Source organism: Bos indicus x Bos taurus, chromosome 29 (genome assembly GCF_003369695.1).
Source record: "Bos indicus x Bos taurus breed Angus x Brahman F1 hybrid chromosome 29, Bos_hybrid_MaternalHap_v2.0, whole genome shotgun sequence".
NCBI classification, from domain to species: domain Eukaryota; kingdom Metazoa; phylum Chordata; class Mammalia; order Artiodactyla; family Bovidae; genus Bos; species Bos indicus x Bos taurus.
The window spans coordinates 44,171,178-44,183,585 of record NC_040104.1 but is presented as its reverse complement, the minus strand read 5'-3'; the positions used below and the strand labels follow the sequence as shown (position 1 = coordinate 44,183,585).

The following is a 12,408-nucleotide window of genomic DNA, read 5'->3' as shown; positions in this document are numbered from 1 at the left end:
TTGTAGCAAATGCAAAGGGAATCTTGACTCTTAATAATCAGACAGGGTCAATGTTGATCTGTAAGTCAAAGTGCAAAGGTTAAGATTTGTTAAAACCAACAAAGGGTTTGCTAAGACTGATTTGTCCCGCATTGTGTAACAAGCACCTCATATGTGTTTACAAAGGAGTGAAATGTTTTAGTTGGTGGTATAATGCCTCTATCATGATGCTGGAACTGGAGAGAGCACTGGAGCAATGAGGCTGAGGTTGAAATCCTAGCCCATGAATTAATTCCAGGCTACAGAGAAGCTGTCACCAGCACCAAAATGAGGAAAATAGGCACAATGTAGGGACTTCTTTATAATGCATCTCCTGAGTTCACATCCATACTGTGTTTTTTCTATCAGTCCCTTCTTTTGTGAAATGAAAGAAGTAGTAAGTGCTGATCTGTGATGACTCTTACATGTCAGTATTTGGAAAAGTGAGACTGTGGAGCCTCATGTAAGTTCCTAGTCTAGCAACAGTGGACAGGAAGGCTGGGGTGTGGGATGGTACTGCCCCGTGAAATCCAGAAGCCACAGCAGCCTGCTGTGAAACTACATTTGCTTCTCTCCTGCTTTAAACACTGCCAACTCTTGTCCAGAATCTTCAAATGCTTATTCATTTCCTTTGTTTTTATGTTTTATTTTCATGAAAAAAAAAAACGTGTGTGAATACACAGGACTGTGACTTCTGTTTCACAATTTTTATACCCAAGCTTATATTTTTCACAGTTCTATCCAGTTTCTTTTTTCAATTTAATTTTACTTCTAATTGGAGGATAATTACTTTACAATATTGTGATGGTTTCCACTGTACACCAACATGAATCCGCCATATGTATCCATACATCGCCTTCCTCCTAAGCTCCCTTCTATCTCCCACCCATCCCACCCCTCCCTCTAGGCTGTCACAGTGCACTGGCTTTGGGTTCTGTGTCATACAGCAAATGCTCACTGTGTGCATTAGTCGCTCAGTCATGTCTGACTCTTTGTGACCCCATGGACTGTAGTCCGCCAGGCTCCTCTTTCCATGGAATTCTCCAGGCAAGAATACTGGAGTGGGTTGCCATTCCCTTCTCCGGGGACTCTTCCCCATCCAGGGATCAAACTAAGGTCCACCGTATTGCAGGCAGACTCTTTACCGTCTGAGCCACCAGGGAAGCCCAAAGGTCCACGGGCTAGCTACTTTACATATGGCCATAGATATGTGTCAATGCTACTCTCGCAAATCACGCCACCTTCTCTCCCCCTACCGTGTCCAAAAGCGCGTTCTCCACGTCTGCATCTCCAGGGCTGCCCTGTACATAGGTTCATCACTACCGTCTTTCTAGACTCTACACATACACGTTAAAATACAATATTTGTCTTTTTCTTTCTGGCTTCACTTTGTATAATAATCTCTAGGTTTGTCCACCACATGAGAACCAACCTAAATGCAAAAAGTGGTGCTGGGAAAAGAGGCCAGCGACATGTAAAATAATAAAATTAGAACACTTCCTAACACCATACACAAAAATAAACTCGAAATGGATTAAAGAAACACCCAAATGTAAGACTAGAAACTATAAAACTCTTAGAGGAAAACATAGGCAGAACACTCTTGGACATAAAGCACAGCAAGATCCTCTATGACCCACCTCCTAGAGTAATGGAAATACAAACAAAAATAAACAACTCTGACCTAATTAAACTTAAAAGCTTTTGCAAGGAAAGCTTATGAAGGAAACTAAAAGCAAGGTAAAAAGAAAACCCTCAGAATGGGAGAAAATAACAGCAAATGAGACAACCGACAAAGAACTAATTTCCAAAATATACAAGCAATGCATGAAGCTAAATACCAGAAAAATAATCCAGTCAAAGACTAGGCAGAAGACTTAGACAGACATTTCTCCAAAGAAGACATAGGGATGGCTAATAAACACATGAAAAGATGCTCAACATCGCTCATTGTCAGAGAAATGCAAATCAAAACCACAACAAGGCATCATCTCACAACAGTCAGAATGGCCATCATCAAAAAGTCTATCCAGTTTCTGAAGGACACAAACTTCAGTTTCTGAAGGACACAAACTTCTTTCTTCCCTTGAGATTTGGGGAGCACACAGCTTCTATGCACGAATCCTAGGATTGTGTACAGATAATTCTATGTAGCTACATTGGAGGCATTTTGGAGGGTGAGCTGCAGACCCAATCTCGTTTCTGGTAAGAAGTTAGTGACAGCCCCTAACCAGTGCAGCTAAGTACATTTTTTCAGTTGGTCTTCGCCCTCTTTTGTACTAGTGTTCTTCCTCCCCAACTCTTTTGTGTCTGAAATGTCCTCTCCTGGAAATAATTCTTTGTTTCTCTTACTTTTTTTTTTTTCTATTGGAGGCCTTTTGACATACAGTCTTGAAAAACTCTTTGATTCCCATGGAAACATTATTTCTATGGAAATTATTCTATAAAATTCTCCATTTGGAATTGTTGCTGCAGCTCTGCCTTTTTCATGAACACCCTGATGTGATTTCTCTGCTCAGGGGCTGTCCCTCACTCTAGTTATGGAAAAGCATTCTTTTAGTCCCACCCCCGTGGAATCTTATCTGTCAACAGGTGTCATCCGTGTACATAAAGATGAACACGGGTATGTAATACCTCCGTTATTCTTCTCAATGAGAGAAGGACTGTCATTATCATTAAAGATAACAAAACCAAGAATTAGAGAGACAAAACAACTTGCTCAGGAAAACACCAGAACTGAGACTCAAACTCAGGTTTGTCTGAAGTTTAGCTTATATGCTACACTAAGTAGGTGATGGACAGGGAGGCCTGGCATGCTGCGATTCATGGGGTCGCAAAGAGTCGGACACGACTGAGCGACTGAACTAAACCAAACTGACTGAAGTGAAAGTCACTCAGTCATGTCTGACTCTTTGCAATCCCATGGACTATACAGAATACTGTATAGTAGAATACTGGAGTGGGTACTCTTTCCCTTCTTCAGGGGATCTTCCCAACTCAGGGATTGAACCCAGGTCTCCCACATTGCAGGTGGATTCTTTACCAGCTGAGCCACAAGGGAAGTCCATACTACACTAAAGAGAGAGACTATTTTAGTTTTAAAAATCACAATCAAATTTGCCTTCTATAATAGTTAACATATAGGTCAAAAATACAAAAAAGAAAAAAATAAATATTAAGATTATTTGTATATAACTATGGAATGCAGTAATAGATACCTCAATATTCAGTAATCTCCACTTTTTACCATATTTCCTTATTTACTCAAATGTCCTTTCAGTATCCCAATCTACATTTTCAAATGACCCCAGGTAGTTTATGCTGTAACACTACTGAATATGAGTAGTGTTTCCCTGAATATACTTTCATCAAGCAGTGTGCATAAGACAACCATTTTTGAGTTGGAGAGGTAAGTTGGACTTTACAATTCATGACAGGCAAGAAATCTTCACCTTATTCACTCTCTATAGTACCCAAATCTAATAGATACATCAATAAGCAAAATGACTTGATACAAAGAGTGGAAATACTCATAGCTGAATAACTGCCGTTTTGTTTTGTTTTGTTTTTTTAGAAACTTCTTGAAAGGCAAAGTATAAGAGCTAGGAGAAGTATATGAATCTGAGTCTAAAATTAGCAGTAGCCTTATACAGAATGAGCTAAAGAAAAGCTCTGAGTAACCAAAAAGCTTAACACTTAACAGAAAACACTTAACACTGAATAAGTAGCAGAGCCATCTTAGAGACCAACTGCTAGAAATTAATTCCCAATAGATTACAGCTGAAGTGATTTTTTTAAAAATCTGTATGGGAAACCAACGTGACTAATATTAACAGCACAATGTTCATGGAAAAACCACTAATATTACCTTAGTATAATTTTCTAAGTACAGTTTATTTTTCTTTAAACTAATGATTTATAGTAACACCTGGATAACAGTCTTTCATATAGCCTCTTCTGGTTTCCCACTAAAGTACTGATGACTGTATCAATAACAATAGAAAACTCATGTAACAACAATCTTTGAGAAAGGCAGCCATAGGAATGCCAGTGCCCGGAAGACTTCCACTAAATAGCCATTACACCTATGAAATCAGATATTGGTACAACTGGCTAACTATAGAGAAAAAAGCTGGTGTAGCCTCATACCACAGTGTATACACACACCCAGATGTTTGTATATACATATATACAAACACACCCAGATGAGCAAAATACTTAAGTGTGAAAAAAGAAAACTATGGAGACAAAAGAAATCACTGTAGAGGGATTCAATTCAGATCAGTCATTCAGTCATGTCTGACTCCCCGCGACCCCATGGTCTGCAGCACGCCAGGCTTCCCTGTCCATCAACAACTCCCAGAGCCGACTCAACCTCATGTCCATCACATCAGTGATGCCGTCCAACCATCTCATCCTCTGTCGTCCCCTTCTCCTCCCACCTTCAGTCTTTCCCAGCATCAGGGTCTTTTCCAATGAGTTGGTTCTTCACATCAGGAGGCCAAAGTATTGGAGTTTCAGCTTCAGCATCAGTCCTTCCAATGAATATTCAGGACTGATTTCCTTCAGGATGGACTGGTTGGATCTCCTTGCAGTCCAAGGGACTCTCAAGAGTCTTCTCCAACAGCACATTTCAAAAGCATTCAATTCTTCAGTGCTCAGCTTTCTTAATAGTTCAACTCTCAAATCCATAAATGACTACTGGAAAAACCATAGCTTTGACTAGATGGACCTTTGTTGGTAAAGTAATGTCTCTGCTTTTTAATATGCTATCTAGGTTGGTCAGAGCTTTTCTTCCAGGGAGCAAGCGTCTTTTAATTTCATGGCTGTAGTCACCACCTGCAGTGATTTTGGAGCCCAAGAAAATAAAGTTTGTTACTGTTTCCATTGTTTCCCCTTCTATTTGCCATGAAGTGATGGGACCGGATGCCATGATCTTAGTTTTCTGAATGTTGAGTTTTAAGCCAACTTTTTCACTCTCCTCTTTCACTTTCATCAAGAGGCTCTTGAATTCTTTGCTTTCTGCCATAAGGATGGTATCATCTGCCTGTCTGAGGTTATTGGTATTTCTCCTGGCACTCTTGATTCCAGCTTGTGCTTCACCCAGCCCAGCATTTCACTTGATGTACTCTGCATATAAGTTAAATAAGCAGGGTGACAATATATAGCCTTGACGTACTCCTTTCCTGATTTGGAACCAGTCTGTTGTTCCATGTCCAGATCTAACTGTTTGTTGCTTCTTGACCTGCATACAGATTAGGAAGGTTTTACTCAGAAAAAGAATGATACAGTTTATGAGACTGAGAATGTTTCATGTTTTTTTTTTCATGTTGCTGTTGTTTAGTCACTAAGTTATTTTAATAACTTAAAATAACTTTAAATAACTGTGTATTTTATATAATTACTATTATTATATGACATATATGCACCACATGCATATAAATGAAAATGCCTCAGTAATGTGTGTGGGGGAGTGTGGTTATTGTTATTGTAACATTATTGTAATAATATTGTTTTTATTTATAATAAAATGTTCTATAACATTGAACAGTTATTGTTCAACCCTTTTGTGACCCCATGGTCTGTAACCCACCAGGCTCCTCTGTCCATTGGATTTCCCAGGCAAGAATACTGGAGTGGGTTGCCCCTTCCTTCTCCATGGTGGTTTTAATTAAATAAAAAATTTTAAATTCCATGTGTTAAAAACATAATAAAAAGGGAAAAAAGGCCAATATGTCAGTTTAAATATTTATTTCTTACAAGAAAAAACCATCCAACTTTAAAACATAAAAATTAAAAACAAAACAAATGTACAATTGATATATTAGCAAATGCTTCACAGAACAATTAAAAATTATTAATAAACATAAGAAAAATTCACTTATTATTGAGAAAAGTTCACTCTCATTATTAACTGTAAAAATACAAATGTTCTTCCTTTTATCTTTCTGTATTTTCCAAACATTCCAGAATGAGGATAAGTTATTTCTTATCCCCCCCAAAAAAGAAAAAGAAATAACATTTTCAAATTATTATTTAGGACACTACACCCCCCACACACATTATTGAGGCATTTTCATTTATATGTGTGTTGTGCATGTATGTCATATAATAATGGTAATTATATAAAATACACAACTCAAGTGAATTTATGTTTTATGAATTTATATAATATATACATATATACACACACACACATCTCTGTAAATACCATCCAAAGAAACAACATCAGAAAGTTCTCTCATACCCAGTCCCAAACAATAACATGCTCCATTAATATAAAATTGAAAAAAATTTTTAATTTATTTTTTTAATTGAAGGATAATTGCTTTACAGAAGTTTGTTTCCTGTCAAACCTCAACATAAATCAGCCATAGGCATACATATATCCCCTCCAATCTCCCTCCCCATCCCACTCTCCTAGGTTGATACAGAGGGCCTTTTGATTTCCTGAGACATGCAGCAAATTCCCGTTGGCTATCTATTTTACAGATGGTAATGTAAGTTTCCATGTTACTTTTTCCATACATCTCACCCTTTCCTCCCTCTCCCCATGTCCATAAGTCTATTCTCTATGTCTCTTTCCCATTGCTGCCCCGCAAATAAATTCTTCAGTACCATTTTTCTAGATTCCGTATATATGCGTTCATATATGATATTTATCTTTCTCTTCCTGACTTAATTCACTCTGTAAAATAGGCTGTAGGTTCATCCACCTCATTAGAACTGACTCAAATGTATTCCATTTTATGGCTGAATAACATTCCATTGTGTATATGTACCACAACTTCTTTATCCATTCAACTGTTAATGGACATCTAAGTTGCTTCCATGCTCTAGCTACTGTAAACAGTGCTGTAATGAACAATGGGATGCACGTGTCTTTTACAATTTTGGTTTCCTCAGGATATATGCCTAGGAGTGGGATTTCTGGGTCATATGGTGGTTTTATTCCTAGTTTTTTAAGGAATCTCCATACCGTCATCCATAGTGGCTGTATCCATTTACATTCCCACCAACAGTGCAAGAGCATTCCCTTTTCTCCTCACCCTCTCCAGCATTTATTGTTTGTAGACTTTTTGATGATGGCCATTCTTACTGGTGCAAGGTGATACCTCATTGTAGTTTTGATTTGCATTTCTCTAATAATGCGGCAAGAGTACTGGAGTGGGGTGCCATTGCCTTCTCCAATAATGAGTGGTGTTCAGCATCTTTTCATGTGTTTGTTAGCCATCTGTATATCTACTTTGGAGAAATGTCTGTTTAGGTGTTTTTCCCACTTTTTTATTGGGTTGTTTGTTTTTCTGGAATTGAGTTGTATGAGCTGCTTGTATATTTTGGAAATTAATCCTTTGTCAGATGTTTCATTTGCTATTATTTTCTCCCATTCTGAGGGTTGTCTTTACACCTTGCTTATAGTTTCCTTTGCTGTACAAAAGCTTTTAAGTTTAATCAGGTCCCACTTGTTTACTTTTGTTTTTATTTCCATTACTCTAGGAGGTAGGTCATAGAGGGTCTTGCTTTGATTTATGTCATCGAGTGTTCTGCCTATGTTTTCCTTTAAGAGGTTTATAGTTTCTGGTCTTACATTTAGGTCTTTAATCCATTTTGAGTTTATCTTTGTGTACAGTGTTAGAAAGTGTTCTAATTTCATTCTTTTACATGTAGCTGTCCAGTTTTCCCAGTACCATTTATTGAAGAGGCTGTCTTTGCCCCATTGTATATTCTTGCCTCCTTTGTCAAAAATAAGGTACGCATAGGTGCATGGGTTTATTTCTGGGCTCTCTATCTTGTTCCATTGGTCTATATTTCTGGTTTTGTGCCAGAACCACACTATCTTGATGGCTGTAGCTTTGTAGTATAATCTGAAGTCAGGAAGGTTGATTCCTCCAGCTCCATTCTTCTTTCTCAGGACTGCTTTGGCTACTCAGGTACTTTGGGGTTTCCATATGAATTGTGAAATTCTTTGTTCTACTTCTGTGAAAAATGCCGTTGGTAATTTGATAGGGATCACATTGAATCTGTAGATTACATTTGTTAGTATAGTCATTTTCACAATATTGATTCTCCCTACCCAGGAACATGGCATATCTCTCCATCTGTTTATGTTATCTTTGATTTCTTTTATCAATGTCTTATAATTTTCTGTGTACAGTTATTTTGTCTCCTTAGATAGGTTTATTCCTAGATATTTAATTATTTTTGTTGCAATGGTGAATGGGATTGATTCCTTAATTTCTCTTTCTGATTTTTCATTGTTAGTATATAGAAATGCAAGAGATTTCTGTGTATTGATTTTGTATCCTGCAACTTTGCTAAATTAATTGATTAGTTCTAGTAATTTTCTGATAGTATCTTAAGGGTTTTCTATGTACAGTATCATATTATCTGAAAATAGTGAGAGCTTTATTTCTTCTTTTCTGATATGGGCTCCTTTTATTTCTTTTTCTGCTCTGATTGCAGTAGGCAGGACTTCCAAAACTATGTCGAATAATAGTCATGAAAGTGGACACCCTTGTTTTGTTCCTGATGTTGGGGGAATGCTGTCAGTCTTTCACCATTGAGAATAATGTTTGGTGTAGACTTATCATATATGGCCTTTACTATGTTGAGGTAGGTTCTTTCTATGCACATTTGTTGAAGAGTTTTAATCATAAATGGGTGCTGAATTTTGTCAAGGGCTTTATCTGCATCGATTGAGATTAATATATGGTTTTTATGTTTCAATTTGTTAATATGGTGTATCACATTGATTGATTTGTATATATTGAAGAATCCTTGCATCCCTGGAATAAACCCAACTTGATCATGGTGTATGAGCTTTTTGATGTGTTGCTGAATTCTCCTTGCTAAAATTTTGTTGAGGAGTTTTGCATCTATGTTGATCAGTGGTACTGGCCTGTAGTTTTCTTTTTTTGTGTTGTCTTTGTCTGATTTTGGTATCAGGGTGATGGTGGCCTCATAGAATGAGTTTGGAAGTGTTCCTTCCTCTGCAATTTTTTGAAAGAGTTTTAGAAGGATAGGCATTAGCTTTTCTTTAGTTATTGATAGAATTCTCCTGTGAAGCCATCTGGTCCTGGGCTTTTGTTTTTTGGGAGATTTTTTTTATCACAGCTTCAATTTCAGTGCTTGTAACTGGGTTGTTCATACTTTCTGTTTCTTCCTGGTTTAGTCTTGGAAGATGGAACTTTTCTAAGAATCTGTCCATTTCTTCCAGGTTATCCATTTTATTGCTATAAATTTGTTCAAAATAGTCTCTTAAATCCTTTGTATTTTGGCATTGTCTGTTGTAATGTCTCCTGTTTCACTTCTAATTTTGTTGATTTGATTCTTCTCTCTTTTTTTCTTGATGAGTCTGGGTAAAGGTTTCTCAAATTTGTTTATCTTCTCAAAGAACAAGCTTTTAGTATTATTAATCTTTACTATTATTTCTTTCATTTCTTTTTCATTTATTTCTGCTCTGGTATTTATGATTTCTTTCCTTCTGCTAATGTTGTGGAGTCTTTTGTTCTTTTTCCAGTTGTTTTAGGTGTAAAGTTAGGTTGTCTATTTGATGTTTTTCTTGTTCCTTGAGGTAGGACTGTATTGCTATCAACTTCCCTCTTAGAACTGCTTTTGCTACATCCTGTAGGTTTTGAGTTGTGTTTTCACTGTCATTTGTTTCTAGAAAATTTTTTTATTTCCCTTTGATTTCTTCAGTAACCTGTTATTTAGAAACATATTGTTTGTTTTGGGTGTGTGTTACATAGAGACATATTGTTTAATCTCCACGTGTTTTGTGTTTTTTTTTTTTACAGTTCTTTTCTTATAACTGATATCTAGTCTCATAGCCTTGTGATCAGAAAAGGTGCTTGATATGATTTCAATTTTCTTAAATTTACTGAGGTATGATTTGTGACCCAAGATGTGGTCTATCCCGGACAATGTTCCATGTGCACTTGAGAAGAAGGTGTATTCTTTTGCATTTAGATGAAGTGTCCTGAAGATATCAATGAATCAATGAGATCCATCTCATCTAATGTATCATTTAAGACTTGGGTTTCTATATTAATTTTCTGTTTTGATGATCTGTCCGTTGGTGTGAGTGGGGCATTAAAGTCTCCTATTATGATTGTGTTACTGTCAATTTCTCCTTTTATGTCTGTTAGTGTTTGTCTTATGTATTGAGGTGCCCCTATGTTGAGTGCAGAGATATTTACAAGTGTGCTGTCTTGCTCTTGGACTGATCCCCTGATCATTATGGAGTGTCCTTCCTTGTAATATTCTTTATTATAAGGTCTGTTTTGTCTGATATGAGGATTGCTACTCCAGCTTTCTTTTGCTTCCCATTTGCATGGAATATATTTTTCCATCTTCTCACTTTCAGTCTATATGTGTCTTCAGGTCTGAAGTGGGTTTCTTGTAGACAGCATATATAAGGGTCTTGTTTTGGTATCCATTCAGCCAGTCTGTGTAATTTGGAGCATTTGATCCATTTACATTTAAAGTAATTATTGATATATATGTTCCTATTGCCATTTTATAAATTGTTTGGGGTTTGATTCTGTAGATCTTTATCTTCCCTTGTATTTTTTGACTATATAAGTCCCTTTAACATTTGTTGTAAAGCTGGTTTGGTGGTACTGAATTATCTTAACTTTTGCTTGTCTGAAAAGGTTTTGATTTCTCCATCAATTTTGAATGAGATCCTTGCTGGGTACAGTAATCTTGGTTGTAGGTTTTTCCCTTTCAGTACTTTATATCTTACCATTCCCTTTTGGCCTGCAGTTTCTGCTGAAAGATCAGCTGTTAAACGTGTGGGGTTTCCCTTGTATATTACTTGTTGCCTTTCCCTTTCTGCTTTTAATGTTTTTTTCTTTGTGTTTAGTCTTCATTAGTTTGATAAGTATGTGTCTTGCTGTGTTTCTCCTAGGATTTATCCTATATGGAACTCTTTGTGCTTCTTGAACTTGATTGACTGTTTCCTTTTCCATGTTGGGGAAATTTTCAGCTATAATCTCTTCAAAAATTTTCTCATACCCTTTTTCTCTTCTTCTTCTGGGACCTCTATAATTCTAATGTTGGTGTGTTTGATAGTATCCCAGAGGTCTCTGAGACTGTCCTCAGTTCTTTTCATTCTTTTTACTTTATTCTGCTCTTCAGAAGTTATTTCCACCATTTTATCTTCCAGCTCACTGATTCATCCTTCTGCTTCAAATATTCTCCTATTGATTCCTTCTAGAGTATTTTTAATTTCAGTAATTGTGTTGTTTGTCCCTGTATGTTTATTCTTTAATTCTTCTAAGTCTTTGTTAATTGATTCTTGCATTTTCTCAATTCTGTTTTCAAGGTTTTTGATCATCTTTACTATCATTATTCTGAGTTTTCAGGTAATTTCTTCTTCATTTCTTTGGACTCCTGTGTTTCTAGTTTGTTTATTCATTTGTGTATTATTTCTCTGCCTTTTCGTGTGTTTTTTTTTTAATTATTGTGTTTGAGGTCTCCTTTTCCGAGGCTTCAAGGTTGAGTTCTTTCTTCCCCTTGGTTTCTGCCCTCCTATGTTTGGTCCATTGGTTTGTATAAGCTTCGATAAGGTAAAATTTGTGCTGAGTTTTTGTTGATGCGCAAGGCTGAGTGAGGCGGTCCTGTCTGTTGATGACTGGGTTTGTATTTTTGTTTTGTTTCTTGTTTAGATGAGGTGTCCTGCATGGTGCTATTGGCGGTTGGGTGATGCTGGGTCTTGTATTCAAGTGGTTTCCTTTGTGTGAGTTCTCACTATCTGATACTCCCTTGGGTTAGTTCTCGGGTAGTCTAGGGTCTCAGAGTCAGTGTTCCCACTCCAAAGGCTCATGGCTTGATCTCTGGTCATGAATGAAGACTCCACAAGTGGTTTGTTATGGCATTAAGTGAGATTGAGTCAGATATCCAAAAATGAGAAACCAAAGATGTTTGAACCCCAGACAAATGGCCGTTGCAAATCAGGCATTTAATAATTAAAATAATGGAATATACACATATACACCCATAAATAAAATCAAAATAGTTCAACAAAAATAAAGTACAATAGATTTACCCAGCAAACAAAGGAGACCCAAAATTGTATCTACCAGTTAAGGACAAAACTAACTAATGCACAAACTAGAAAACAGAACTAAAGCAAGGTGCCAAGTGGGGAACAAAGCAATGAACACAAAACTAGCAAATATGTGGAGAGGAAAGGAAAGAAAGAACAGATATGCAAAGAAAATAGAGGTAGAGGAAGATTTATATGCATTAAAGATTAACTGCAAGGGGAAAAGAACAGTAGGAAAAGTAAACAAAGGAATAAATGTGGAAAAATAATATTAGTTTAAAAATTTTAATTTAAAAAAAAGAAAGGAAGAAGAAAGAAAAAATAAAAAAAGGAAGACT

General features: G+C 36.6%; 1 protein-coding gene across 4 annotated transcripts in view; it reads left to right on the top strand.

Moving 5' to 3' along the window:
- The window catches only part of GRM5 (glutamate metabotropic receptor 5), a 643,881-nt gene that overhangs the window by 457,498 nt on the left and 173,975 nt on the right, over window positions 1-12,408 (top strand). The gene's annotated exons all lie outside the window — the stretch shown is intronic.